Source organism: Macaca fascicularis, chromosome 12 (assembly GCF_037993035.2).
Source record: "Macaca fascicularis isolate 582-1 chromosome 12, T2T-MFA8v1.1".
NCBI classification, from domain to species: domain Eukaryota; kingdom Metazoa; phylum Chordata; class Mammalia; order Primates; family Cercopithecidae; genus Macaca; species Macaca fascicularis.
In genome coordinates this window covers 127898808-127913974 of record NC_088386.1, presented here as the reverse complement: position 1 = coordinate 127913974, position 15167 = coordinate 127898808, and the positions used below count along the sequence as shown (strand labels likewise).

Sequence of the window (15167 nt, the reverse complement as noted above, 5' to 3'; positions counted from 1 at the left end):
GCACTAGAAGCAGATGGAAAGATTCTGAGTATATAAAATGCCAAGTAGAAAATGAACAAACAATGGCTGGGTGCGGTGGCTGACGCCTGTAGTCCTAACACTTTGGGAGGCCAAGGCGGGCAGACTGTCTGAGCTCAGCAGTTCAAGACCAGCCTGGGCAACATGGCGAAACCCCGTGTCTACTAAAAATACAAAAAATTAGTTGGGCAAGGTGGCATGCGCCTGTAATCCCAGCTACTCGAGGCTGAGGCACAAGAATTGCTTGAACCCAGGAGGCAGAGATTGCAGTGAGCCAAGAGTGTGCACTTCAGCCTGGGCGACAGAGTGAGACTCTGTCTCAAAAAAGAAAAATGAACAAACAGGCCAGGAGCGGTGGCTCACACCTGTAATCCTAGCACTTTGGGAGGCCACGGAGGGGAGATCACCTGAGGTAGGGAGTTTGAGACCAGCCTGACCAACATGGAGAAAACCTCTCTCTACTAAAAAAAAAAAATACAAAATTAGCGTGCGTGGTGGCGCATGTCTGTAATCCTAGCTACTCAGGAGGCTAAGGCAGGAGAATTGCTTGAACTTGGGAGGCAGAGGTTGCAGTGAGCCAAGATCACGCCATTGCACTCCAGCCTGGGCAACAAGAACAAAACTCCTTCTCAAAAAAAAAAAAGAAAGAAAGAAAAGAAAATGAACAAACAAGCAATCTTCTATTCCCTGTGACATAGTTATAAAGGCCCATTAAGCCTGAAGAAGTCCCTGGGCACTCCTACCCTGACACATTGAAAGCACAGGCCAGTTTCCAACCCTTACTAACTTCCAGAATGAGGGCCACTGATACACTGCCCAACTGCCCACTGGACCCTAGAAAAGGTGTCCTACCATGGAAATAGCCATACACTCTTAAGAGCTGGGCTGGCATTAGCATGAACAGGCAATAGTGGTCAATAATGTCACATAGTAAAAGAAGGCAGGAAGGATGAGGAATGGGGAAAAGGCACTAGACCTCATAAGGGCAAATCTGAAGAAAGCTTCTGGGTGAAATAAATGGTGTCTTGAGATCCTTTGTATTCCCCAAAACCTAGCACAATGCACAGTACATAGCAAAAGCGCAACAATTTGAATAAATGAAGCCTATTTGGGACAGAAATCAGGTTACAACAAATATATACTAGTGAGAAGTATGAGTAGCAGAGCCAGGACTACAATGGGGCAAGCCAGGCACTTAGGGTGCAAAATTTGAAAATGCAAAGTTCTATGAGTACCAGTCCCACACTTGCAGGACCCAGGAGTGAGAGCTTCCTAGAACTTTTGTGCCTTATGCATCTCACTTGTCTTAGCCTAGCCTTAGTACTTATGAGTATCAGAGCAAATGGAATGTATGAAGCCGAGTAGCGAAGGAAACTCAAAGATATAAAGTCCAAAGACAGGTTTAAAGGCAGAAAAAGATGAGCCAATGGAAAACAAAAGATGGGAAAAGCAAGCAAAAGATGACTATTGATTAAGAAAAAATAAAGGACAAAATTAAATCTCAATGAGATTAGAAAAATAAACCATTTACATTACAAATCAATAAGAAGTACATGGATTAATCAACAAGTAGTATTAAGACACTACTTAACACCATTTTTTAAAAATAACCAACAAATCCCTACTTCATAAAATATTCCAAAATAAATTTCAGTTTGAATGAAATTTAAATGTTCAAAAATGAGAGACAGAGACAGGGAGACACACCCAGAGAGGAAAGACAGAGAGAAAGGGAGGGGGCAGGGGAAAGGACATCCAGAACTACTGAATGAGGAGTTTGACAAATATTAACCCCCTAAAGCAACAATAAAACTAACAACATTGTTAAAACTATTTAAAGTCTTGATATTGATCAAAAACATTACAACAAATTTGAGAAGTGCTGGTCCAAGAAAATCTACTGAATCTTGGTAAGAACAGTGAAGAGTGTGGTGTTTTAGCCTGGGGCTCCTATCATCCCACACTCGCTCCCAATTCCTTGGTACAGAAGCTACCAGGGTAGGACAAGCTGTGATGACAGGAGGCTCCACTGCCAGAGGGAGCTAAATTAATTTGGAGAAGAATTCCATGCCCATAGGTATTCTCAAAAAGTGATTTCAACAGCAAAAAAGGAGGGAAAGCCAATATTACAGCTAATTTGAGTTTGCAATACCAGTTAGCGCAAGCAACAGATCAGCAGACCAACCAGAAATTTAACATGGAGAACTAAGGAATGAGACAGCCAAACTGGGCCTTGATAAAAATCTTTTTTCCTGCTGGTCTGGAAGACTGTGCACATGCACAAGACTGCAAACATGAAGAAAGAAATGACAGGGCCACAGCAAGCTGCTCATTCCTAGAAAAAGATGAGGCCTTGCAAATGGAGAAAGTAAAACCCAGGCAGACTTTCTGAACTTTGAACGCATTCCCCAAGCCTCATAAAAACCAATGACAAAGGGAAGCTCATTGTTTCAAGGAATTTAAACACGACCTCTGACCAATCATAGGTTGGCCACTAAGATACGCTGACCCAGGGGGCCAATACTTGACAGCCATACTGAAAAACAAAAACAAGAAAGGATGAGCTAAGCAGAGACGTCAGCAGTCACACACGCACTCCATGGAGAAAGAGACTCCATGGAATTAATTAGTTCAGCCAAGTCACTAAATAAACAAAAAGAGCAACCACCTCTAACTCTGGGGAGAAGGGAATCAAAATACAGAATATATTATCAAAAATACCCAGTTTTCATAAGATATGCAAAGAAACAGAAAAGCGTGACCCATACATGGAAGGGGGACAGTTTCAACAAAAACTCTCTCCAGGGGAGCCTAGATTTTGAAGTCAGCCAATAAAGACTTCAAAGCAGCTATTATAAATATGTTCAAAGAACTAAAAGAAAATACTTTTAAAATAAAGGAAACTATGTTGACAATGACTCAGCAAACAGAGAATATTAACTAAGAAATTATAAAAAAAGAGCCAAATGGAAATTTCAAGTGGAAAGACAACAACTGAAATGAAAAATTCACTAGAGAAGCTCAAGAGGAGAATTAAGCTGGCAGAAGAAATAAGCAATAAATTTGAAGGTAGATCAATTAAGGTTATACAATCTGAAGAAAAGAAAGAACAAGGAAATTTTCTTTTACTTCCAAAGTCAAGAACTGTAATAAGGAGTCTCACTCCACTTTTTAAATTTTTGATGTCTGACCACTGACTTATGTTAGGCCTCACCTCACTTTTCCCCTTTTGAACCCACAACTGAGCAGGCTAATAAGAAAGTCCACATGTGCCTTGCCTTTGGCCCCCATGGAAAATTCAAGTTTTGCTGATCCTCAGCCTGCACATGGAATCTCCCCAACACCCTAGGCATTATAAAGGCATAACCCACTCCCTCTGTCTAACCCAAGGCAGGCCAGACCCACTTGTACTAACTCTACCATCCCCAGAAGTCTCTTGGGTGAATAATAAAATTTCTCTCAAATTTTGTTGGCTTGTGAAGTGCTTCCAGCATAGACATCCTACCTGTTAATTGGGAGGGTTACTTTCTACCTCCACAGGGTGACCACAGAATAGGAATGAAAGAGAGGACATCTCTATAAACCTTACAGAAATTAAAAGGATTATAAAGGAATACAATAAACTTAGAAAAAACGGACAAATTCCCAGAAACAAAAATTACTAAAACTTAGTCAAAAAGAAATGGAAAATTTGGCCAGGTGCAGTGGCTCACACCTGTAATCCCAGCACTTTCAGAGGCCCAGACAGGCAGATTGCTTGAACCCAGGAGTTTGAGAACAGCCGCAGCAATATGGCAAAACTCCAACCCTATTAAAAAAAAAAAGTACAAAAAATTAGATGGGTATGGTGGTATGCACCTGTAGTCCCAGCTACTCTGGTGGCTGAGGTGGGAGGATGACCTAAGCCTGGGAGATCAAAGCTGTGGTGAGCTGTGATTACACCACTGAACTCCAGCCCAAGTGACAGAGTGAGACCCTGTCTCAAAAAAAAAAAAAAAGTAGAAAATCTGAATAGACATATAACAAGTAAATAAATTGAATTATTACATTAAAATCTTCCAATAAAGAAAACTTCAGGCTCAAATGTCTTCACTGGTGTATTCTACCAAACATCGAAAGAAAAAAATATTATCAAATCCTTTACAATTCTTCCAGAAAACAGAGAACTCATTCTGTTATGACAGTATTCCCTTGATACCATAGCCAAAGAAAGGCATCAGAGGAAAAAAACTAAAACTTGTAAACAGATAAGATAATTCATATCTTAAAAATTTCTTCTTGAATCAATTTTATTAATTTGTATTTCTATAGGAATTTATCAATTTCATCTAACATTTCATGGTGGGAGTAGAATGTTGTTCCAAATATCCTCTTGTATTTTCTTAATACCTGTCCTTTCTAATATGGTGAAAGTGTTCTTTATCTCTGTTGGCCAATGTGGTAGTCACTAGCTATGTCTTTGGAGCAATTTTAGAGTGACTAGCACAACTGAAAAACTGTCAAGTTTGAAACATTTGTATTTCATCTTTATTCATAATGGATATTCTCTCAGGTTTGTTGGGGAAGAGGTTGGGTTTCCTTTTGGAGAGAGCTCCGTCACCCAGACCGAACTGCAGTGGCACGATCACAGCGCTGTAACCTCAAACTCCTAGGTTCAAGCAATCCTCCTGCCTTAGCCTCCTGAGTAGCTAGGATTATAGGCATATGTCACCACATCCAACTAATTTTTTATTTTTTTATTTTTTGAAGAGATGTTGTCTCACTATGTTGCCCAGGCTGATCTTGAACTCCTAGGCTCAAGCAATCCTTCCACCTCAGCCTTCTAAAGTGCTGGGATAGATGTGAGACACCACACCCAGCCTTTTTCAGGTTGTAAAATTCTAGACTGTTATTTACTCTCATACTCTGAAGGTATCATTCCATTGTCTTACAGACTCCATTGTTTCATTGAGAAGTCAGCCATTAATCTAATTTTCAATTCTTTGAAAGAATAACATTTCTTCTCACCAACCTGGCAGATTTTGAAATTTTCCTCTTTAGCTTTGGCTTTCTACAGATTTACTACCCTAGACCAAGGTACGGATTTCTTTTTTATCCTGCTTAGTGTTAGTAAGGTTTCTTGAATCTGTTGCTTAATAACTTTAATAAGTTTTAGAAAGTTTTTCATGAAGGTTTTCAGCCATTCTCTATTCAAATATTGTTTCTGCCCATTCTCTCTCAACTCTTTGCCAGGATTCCAATTACACACTTTTGATCTCCTCAATGTCTCTATGTCTCCCTCAATGTCTTCAGTAGTTTCCATCTTTTTTTCTCTGAATTTTTCCACTTCACTAATTCTCCCTTCAGCTCTGTCAAATTCTCTTAAGCCCATCAAGTTCCCAATTTCAGTTAGTTTTCAAGTCTAAAATTTTCATCTTTTCAAGTTTCTAGTTCTCTGCTAAGAATGCTGAATCTTGTCTTTTATATTTGAACAAGGTAAGCATGGTATATTTAAATCTGCTCCTAAAAATTCCAATATGAGAAGCCCCTATGGATCAATACTATCTTCTATTCCTTGTACTTAATTTTGTTCATGTTATTCGATCATGCCATGCTTGATTTTTTAAAATTATGAGCTGGACATTATATTTACAGAATGTTTATAGTAACATTCACAAGTAATATTACCTTCCAAACAGAATTTACAACATTTGCTTCTGCCAAGCACCTGAGACAATAAATTAACTCAATCTATTTTCAGGGTTTAAAGGTATTCAAAGTGGAGCAACAGTCCCTGTGAGGGCCTATCTACATCCAATTCACCCCTACTTCTAGGCTGTGGCCCTTCAGGGTACCAACACCAAATAAGAGTGATTCACCAAGATCACTCACAACCCACATTAGCAGGGCCTAAATTCCAATTCCTATCCCTCTAACCTTAAAAGGCTATCAAATTTACTACTCAGGCTGGGCACAGTGGCTCACACCTGTAATCCCAGCACTTTGGGAGGCCAAGGTGGGTGGATCACTTGAAGCCAGGAGTTTGAGACCAGCCCGGGCAATGTAGCGAGATCCTGTCTCTACAAAAAATACAAAAATTAGCCAGACACGGTGGTGCACACCTGTAATCCTAGCTCCTCAGGAGGCTGAGACAGGACAATCACTTGAGCCTGAGAGGTAAAGGTTGCAGTGAGCCAAGATTGGGTCACTGTGCTCCAGTCTGGGTGGCAGAAGTGAAACCCTATCTCAAAAAAAAAAAAAAAAAAAGTACTGCTCAGTTTTTCAGCTGATCCCTCAAAAAAACTCAGCAAATATTCACTGGAGAAAAACAGTCCCAAATACTAACCTTATGTCTCTAAGCCTTTATTCTCTCCTAGACATACTCTCATTACCTCTCAAATACTTTCAAAGTATTTCTCAATACTTTGAGGGAAAGGGCTGTATTTGGTTGGTGTTTCTAGTTGTTGTCTCATGGAAGATTGGCTTCCAATTATTTTCTTTTTTTGTTTGTTTGAAATGGAGTCTTGCTCTGTCTCCCAGGCTGGAGTGCAATGGCGTAATCTTGGCTCACTGCAACCTCCGCTTTCTGGGTTCAAGTGATTCTCCTATCTCAGCCTCCCAAGTAGCTGGGATTATGTGTGCCTGCCACTTCGCTTGGCTAATCTTTGTATTTTTAGTAGAGACAGGGTTTTACCATGGTAACTAGGCTGGTCTTTAACTCCTGGCCTCAAGTGATCCACCCACCTCGGCCTCCCAAAGTGCTAGGATTACAGGCGTGAATCACTGTGCCCAGTCAGGTTTCCAATCATTTTCTATGCCATGACTGAGAGTCGAAGTATCAACCTCACTCTTAACTCTCTCATTCCCAACTCTCTCCTATATGGACTCACTCTTCTCCCAGACAAAACTTCTCCATACCTACACCTATCCTCGCTTTCTATTTTAGAGGGGAAAATGTCCCTACATATTTATAACCTAACCCTCTTAATGTGTGTTCTTCATCCTATTTTAATCTACTCTAGAACTTTTAACACACCCATTATTCTCGCCACTGGGGTATTCCCAGTAGCACACAACCAATGTAAGAACCTGGCCCTGCTCCCCTTCTGCCCACCTCAAGCTACCAGCTATCATTCCATTTCTCTCATTCCCATCCCTACCAAAGTTTAAAAATGTGGTCTAGACTCACAACCTCTATTTCCCCCATTACATACTCTTTAATCTCTTTTGCAATATGACTTCTATCCTCTTCTCTATAATGAAGTAAAGCTTTCTGTATTCCTAGGAAGAAAAATCCTCACTACTTAAATAATGGCATTCTCTCAGTTTGCTTATTTTTTGTGCACGATGCCACTGACCAGCTATATCTCTGTAATACAAATTCTTCACCCTTGGCCTCCAGAACACAACAGTCTCGTGGTTCTTTTCCTCCTCTCTCTACAATTCACAGATTTCCTTACAGACTCCTCTTTTATTCACTAACCTCTTCAGTTTCTACCATTTATAAGATTCTACTCTTATACCCCATCTCACCTCTCTTTTAAAGAGTTTTAAATTTTCATCTCCAGCTCTGCTCTTCAAAGCTCTTCTTTAACTTTCCCACATCCTGCTGAATAATACTGGCAAGCACTTTGAATGCCACATGTTTCTAATTCAATTTATTATTCTCCTCAAACTAAATTTTCCACCTGCATACTACATCCAGATTAATGACATCATTATCATCCCCGGGCAGCAACAGTAGACATCTACTCTCTTTTTCTCCATCAGTATTCTATTACCAAATTCTGTCTATTCTACCTTCAAAATGAGTCATAAGTAGATTCCTTCCTTTCCAACTTAATTAGCACTGTCTGAATTCAGGTTGTTACAACTGTATATGTACCATAAAGATGGCAATAGTTTCTTAGCAGGTCTCTCACCTACAAATCTCTTTTCTTCACTCCATGTTTCACCTACAACATAGAAGATATTTTATAAAATGCCTTTTCTTTTTTCTTTTTTTTTTTTTTTTTTCTCAAGGCAGAGTCTCGCTCTGTTGCCCAAGCTGGAGTGTAGTGGCATGATCTTGGCTCACTGCAACCTCTGCCTCCCAGGTTCAAGCGATTCTTCCACCTCAGCCTCCAAGTAGCTGGAACTAAAGGTGTGTGCCACCAAGCCCGGCTAATTTTTGCATTTTTAGTAGAGACAGGGTTTTGCCATGTTGGCCAGGCTGGTCTCGAACTCCTGACCTCAGGTGAGCCACCGCCTCGGCCCCCCAAAGTGCTGGGATAACAGGCGTGAGCCAGTGCACCCAGCCATAAAGTGCCTTTTCAAAACCCTTCAGGGTTGCTCACTGCAGCTCTATAATCTTACCCACCCATCCAGGCACATCTCTTACTAGAAGTTTTACAATATCACACCAGGTGAATCCCTGATGAAAACAGTAAGTTGGGAAAGACTATGATTGCCATCAAAGCCAGAAAAATGACTTAAAAACAAACATGTTAACAATTATAAACTCTGGAAAAAAATCAGAAACAACTACCTATAGATTCTGAAGGGTAAACAAATGGAGGCAGGCTGTTGGAAGGAGTAGGAATCTGGACAAGTAACTGATAGTAGGGGGAATTTCATGTGTTTTTATAAAATTTGTGGGGAGGGAAATAGAAGTTTTGGCCCAAGGGCAGGCCACCATCACAGGGGTGGTGCAATGCAGGCAGCTAAATCTTCAACAGAAATTCCACAGGCTGCGCCTGGCTAGAAGACAGGACCACAGGTGGAGGGTGACCACAGGTGGAGGTTAGTAGCAATCTAAAAGAGGAGCGAGCTGAAGAAGGGAATCCCCTAATTCTTATGACTCTTCAAGTCTAAGGCTGACCCCTTAGCCGTGTAGACGTGCAGGACAGACTCAATGCAACATCATAAAGGCCTAAAAATTTCAAATGAGATTTAAGCCAACTCCTACAGGAGACAAGACACAATCTGAGCCTAACAGGGTCTGAAGCTAAGTGCTAGTGAAATAAAAATAAAAATAAAAAATCAAGATTCTTCAAAGGAATTTAACAGAATTCAGAGTCTACACAAAATAGTATTCAAGAAACAATCCAAAAGTATTTGACTAAGAACCCAGAAAACATAGTCCATTCTAAAGGGAAAACTACAAATCTCAACCTCAAAATGACTCAGATGTTAGAATCATCAGACAAGAACTTTACATCAGCTCTGATAACTATGCTCATTGAGGTAAAGACACTTGAAATGACTGAAGAGATTGAAACTCTCAACAGAGAAATAAAAACGTACTTAAAAATGAGAATTTTAGACCAGGTACAGTGGCTCATGCCTGTAATCCTCCCACTTTGGGAGACTAAGACAGGCAGATCACTTGAGCCCAGGAATTCAAGAGCAGCCTGGCCAACATGGTGAAACCCCGTCTCTACTAAAAACACAAAAACTAGCTGGGTGTGGAAGGACATGCCAGCTACTCGGGAGGCTGAGGTGGACAGATCACTAGAGCCCAGGAGGTGGAGGTTGCACTGAGCCAAGATCACACCACTGCACTCCTGCAAAGGCAACAGAGTGACAACCAGTCTCAAAAAGAAAAAAAAAAAAATTTTAAGCTAATAAATACAATATCTGAAATAAAAAATTCAGTGGATAACCTCAATAGCAAAATAGAGGTAAAAGAATAAACACTCAAGGAGCTTAAACTTTATCAACAGAAATTATACAACCTGAAAAACAGAAAGAAGATTGAACAAAAAGATAATGTATTATGGACTTACAGGACAATATCAAAAGGTTAAACATAAGGGTAATTGGCCTGGTGGGTCACGCCTGTAATCCCAGCACTTTGGGAGGCCAAGGCAGGTGGATGACCTGAAGTCATCCATTCGAGACTAGCTTGGACGACATGGTGAAACTCCGTCTTTACTAAAAATACAAAACTTAGCTGGGTGTGGTGGTGCAAGCCTGTAATCCCAGCTACTTGGGAGGGTGAGGCATGAGAATTGCTTGAACCTGGGAGGCAGAGGCTGCAGTGAGCCAAGATCATGCCACCGCACTCCAGTCTAGGAAACAGAGCAAGACTCTTGTCTCCATAAATAAATAAATAAATAAATAAATAAATAAATGGAATTGATTTCCCAGAAGAAGAGAATGGGTCCCCAAAAAATGAAGAAACATTGGCTAAAAACATCCCAGATTTGCTGAAAAACATAAATATATAGATTCCATAAGCTGAATGAACCCCAAAAAGGAAAATTTGTTTTTAAATTATATCTATATCATCATAATCAAACTGCTGAAGACAAATATAGGGAAAATCTAAAGTAGTCAACATAAAAAGAAATACCTCAAACAGAACAACATTTTGAACGGCAGCAGATTCCTTATTTTTTATCGTCATCTTTCCTGCCATCCAAAGACAATGGAATAATTTATCTTTAAAGGGCTAAAAGAAAAAAACTGTCAGCCCTGAATCCTATTTCCAGCAAAAATATCCTTCTGTAAATGAAGGCAAAACAAAGACATTTTTCAGATAAAAGAGAAAACCCATCACCAGCAGGATTGTACTACAAGAAACACCATATTGAGTTCTTCAGGCTAAAGGGATATGATACCAGAGCAAAACTGGATTTTCAGGAATAAATGTTAAGCATCGGAAATATTTAATGTATGTAAATTACACATGAGTAAAGTTGTAAAAACTTTTAAGGAAAATTATTTCTAATCTGCAATTCTATAAGCGGTCAAACTAACAATCAAGTATGGGGGTAGAATAAAGACATTTTCAAAATAGCAGGCCTAAAAAAATGTCCTGTATTTTTTCTCATGAAGCTACTAAAGGATGTGCTCTACCAAAATGACAGAATAAACTGAGACAGAGGATGATACGGAGTACGATGAGGAGAAGACTCAGCACAAAAAAAGTACACAGGAATTTTCTAAGGCAACAGAGAAAAAAGAGACCCCAGGATAGCCAATGTGCAGTAAGCATAGATGGTCCTCTAGATTGGAGGACAAAGGTCTAGATTAGAGCAGAGTCAAGAAAGAGAAATTGTTATCATCAAGATCCCTGCTACCAAATAATTTAGTGTCTCTTTAATACAAGGCAGAATACCTGGGTGAGCCTGGCTTGCTTCCTGTTCTAGGCTTAACTTGACCATAACCTGATGAAGTTCCTACTCTCCCCTTGAATAACTTGATTTAGCTGAGGCCACTCATTTCACCACACAGAAGTGTTCTACTTTGACCAACTCCTGAGCTTCTGAATTAACTAAAACATAATCTATAGTATGCTTCCTTTTATATGACAAAGAAAGAAAAAATAAGAGTTACACACACACATATGCTCATTTGTGCAAAAAGACACACAACACAGTAAATTAGAAACTAATGAGATTGGCTACCTACAGTGAGTAGATGGAAACAGTGAAAGGGAGGCAGGTGATAACTAGGTAAAAGAAATAGATGTGGAATAACACTTCACTTAATATGCCTTTTTATATGTTCTGACTTTTGGAACCACATTGATGCTTCATATCTCAAAAAAAAAGCAACATAAAATAAAAGAGAATGGGAGAAATGGCCTAAAAATGCAATTCAAATAGAAAGAAATTATGCTAACTATACTTAAAATGAAAAACACAACAAATGTTAATGAAATAAACTGAAGAAGACACCAAAAAATGGAAAGATATCCCATGTTCATGGATTGCAGAATATTGTAACAGTGTCCTTACTACCCAAAGCATTCTACAGATTCAATATAATCTCTACCAAAATTCCAGGACATTTTTCACAAAAATAGAAAAAGCAATCCTAAAATTCATATAGAATCACAAAAGACCCCAAATAGGCAAAGCAATCTTGAGCAAAACGAATAACGCCTAAGGTATCACACTACCTGATCTCAAAATATAGCCTACAGTAATCAAAACAGCACAGTACTGGCTGGCATCAAAGCAGACACACAGAGCAATGGAACAGAATAGAAAGCCCAGAAATGAAAACACACATTTACTATCAATTGGCCCTCAAAAAGATGCCAAGAATACCTAGTGGGGAAAGGACAATCTCTTCAATAAATGGTACTGAGAGAACTGGATTTCTATGTCCAGAAGAATGAAATTAGACACTCATCTCACAACATACACAAAAACCAAGTCAAAATAGATTAAAGGAAGTCAGCAGCGGTGGCTCAGCCTGTAATCCCAGCACTTTGGGAGGCCAAGGAGGGTAGATCACCTGAGGTCAGGAGTTCGGGACCAGCCTGACCAATATGGTGAAACCCTGTGTCTACTAAAAATACAAAAATTTGCTGGGCATAGTAGCACATGCCTGTAATTCCAGCTACTCAGGAGGCTGAGCCAGGAGAATGCTTGAACCCGGGAGGTGGAGGTTGCAGTGACCCAAGATTGGGCCACTGCACTCCAGTCTGGGTGACAAGAATAAAACTCCATCTCAAAAAAAAAAAAAAAAATTAAAGATTTAAATGTAAGGCCTGACACTGAAAACTACTGGGAAAAAACATGGAGGTAAATAAAGTTCCATGACATTGATCAGGGCAAAGATTTTTTTCTTTAAGAATACAAAAGCACAGGCAACAAAAGCAAAAAAAAAAAAAAAGACAAATGGCATTCGACTAAGCTAAGAAGACTCTGTTAGGCAAAAAATCAACAGAGCAAAGAGACAACTTAATGAATGAGAGAATATATTTGCAAATCATACATTTAATAAAGAGTTAATATCCAAAATGCAAGGAACTCGAACGATCAATTGTAAGAAAACAAATAACCTAATTTAAATATGGGAAAAGGACCTAGGTAGACAATTCTCAAAAGACCTATAAATGGCCAACAGGTATATGAAAAAAATGCTCAATGTCACTAATCATTAGGGGAATGCAAATTAAAACCACAGTGAGATACTACCTAATACCTGCTAGAATGGCTACTATGGAAAACACAAAAGATAACAGGTGTTAGCAAGGATGTGGAGAAAGAGAACCCTTGTACACTGTTGGTGGAAATGTAAATTACTATAGTCATTAGGGAAAACAGTTTGGAGGTTTCTCAAAAATTTAAAAACAGAACTACCCTATGATCCAGGAATTCCACTTCTGGGTATGTATTCAAAGGAAATGAAATCAGTACATCAAAAAGACATTTGCACTCCCACGTTCATTACAGTATTAGTCTCAATAGCCAAGATACGGAATCAACCTAAATGCTCAGCAAGGGTGAATGGATTTTCAAAATGTGGTATATATACACAATGGAATACCATTTGGTTTAATAAAAAAAAAGGAAGCCAGGTGCAGTGGCTCATGCCTGTAGTCCCAGCACTTTGGGAGGCCAAGGTGGGAGAATTGCCTGAGTTCAGGAGTTTGAGACCAGCCTGGGCAACAACATGGTGAAACCAGTCTCTTAAAAAAAAAAAAAGAAGAAGAAGAAGAAGAAGAAAGAAAGAAGGAAAGAGAGAAAGACAGAAAGGAAAGGAGAGGAGAGGAGAGGAAATCCTCTCATTTGCAACAACATGGATGAACCTAGAGGACATTAGGCTAAATGAAATAAGCCAGGCATTCAGAAAGACAAATACCAGATGATCTCATTTATATGTGCTGTGTAAAAAAGTTGAACTGATAGGAACAGAGAATAAAATGGTGGTTACCAGAGGCTGGGGGTTGAGGGGAGAGGAGAGATGTCTGTGCCAAAAGACATAATATTTCAATAAGACTGGAGGAATAAGTTCAAGAGATCTATTGTACATCACAGCAACTACAGTTAATAACAATATATTGTATACAGTCATCCCTCTGTATCCATGAGTTCTGTGTCTGTGACTTCAGATCAAAAATATTTGGGGAAACAACAATAAAAATAAAAATACAATAATTTTTTTAAAAGAATCTAAATTTTAAAATACAGTATAACAATTTTCATACCATTTATATTGTATTAGGTATTACAAGTAACCTAGAGAGGATTTAAAGTCTATAGAAAGATAAGCATAGGTTATATGCAAATATCTTACCATTTTATATGAGGGACCTGAGGATCCACATTTTTTGGTAGCTGTAGGGGTCCTGGAACCAATCCCCTGTGGATATCCAGGAGCCAAGTATACTTGAAAATTGCTAAGAGAGTGTATTTTAAGTGTTCTCATCACCAAAAAAATGATAAGTAAATGAGGTAATGGATATGTTAAGTAGCTTGATCTAGTGATTCCACAATGTATACATATAGCAAAACATAATGTTGCACACCATAAAAATATGTAATTTTTTTGCTTGTCAATTAAAAATAAATAAATCACAATATATTAGAGGGCAGCAGGAAATGGGTATAAAAGGAATGGCACACTAACCCAAGTAACTGTGGGGTACAGTATTTAACCAAATCCTGTGGCTAAAAACAAAAAATAAGCGTAAATAAAGATTAAACTCTGGTTATTAGGTTGTTTTTTATAGAAGTCTGAGTTAGCAATTCTAAAACTGTTTTCCATATATCCTAGATGGAACAAATAAGTAAATACTTGTGGATAAGGAGCCAAGTTTGTCAATGTTGGAGAAAAAAAATTACAAATATGGAAAAGTGGAAAGGCTAGAATTGAAATGGAACTGGAGATATCAGTATAACTCAATGGTTTACAATAAATAGAGAAATACAGATGCATCTATATACACACACAAATGTACATAGCATGTAAAGATATATTCTTATATTCCCTAGCTTTGTCTACTTAAAGGGCCTAGAATCAATCACATTCCAGTAGCAATGGGAATATTTAGTGTCTAGATCTCAGTTTCTAAACACCATTCATCACTAAAAGCAACCAATGGAAAAATGCCCAACTCTGAGATATTTGTACATTTCTACCCCAGAAGAGGGGCTGGCAAACTATGCATAGTTCATCCACCTGTTTATGTAAATAAACTTTTACTGAAACATAGCCAAGCTCATTAGTTTACAAATTATCTACAGCTGCTTTCATGCTGCAAGGGCAGAGTTTAACAGTTGCAAGAGGGACTGTATGGTCTACAAAATTGAAAATATTTACTATCTGGCCACTTACAGAAAAGGTTTGCCAAGCCCTGGCCTAGAATATCTTGCTGTTCCAGAAAGTAAGAAAATACTCAAAAAATGATGAGGACATGTCAAAAGTTCACAGGAACCTTCTGAAAA

At 38.8% G+C, this 15167-nt stretch overlaps 1 protein-coding gene across 8 annotated transcripts in view; it reads right to left on the bottom strand.

Annotated features, from left to right (window-relative positions):
- DIS3L2 (DIS3 like 3'-5' exoribonuclease 2) overlaps window positions 1–15167 on the bottom strand; it is a 380375-nt gene that overhangs the window by 324759 nt on the left and 40449 nt on the right. For 2 of the 8 annotated variants that reach the window (XM_065526248.1, XM_074010515.1), the window contains exon 2: window positions 3734–3826. The exons of the other annotated variants lie outside the window; for them this stretch is intronic. The gene's annotated coding sequence lies outside the window, so the exon portion shown is untranslated. The remainder of the gene's footprint in view (window positions 1–3733; window positions 3827–15167) is intronic. 8 annotated transcript variants of the gene reach the window in all.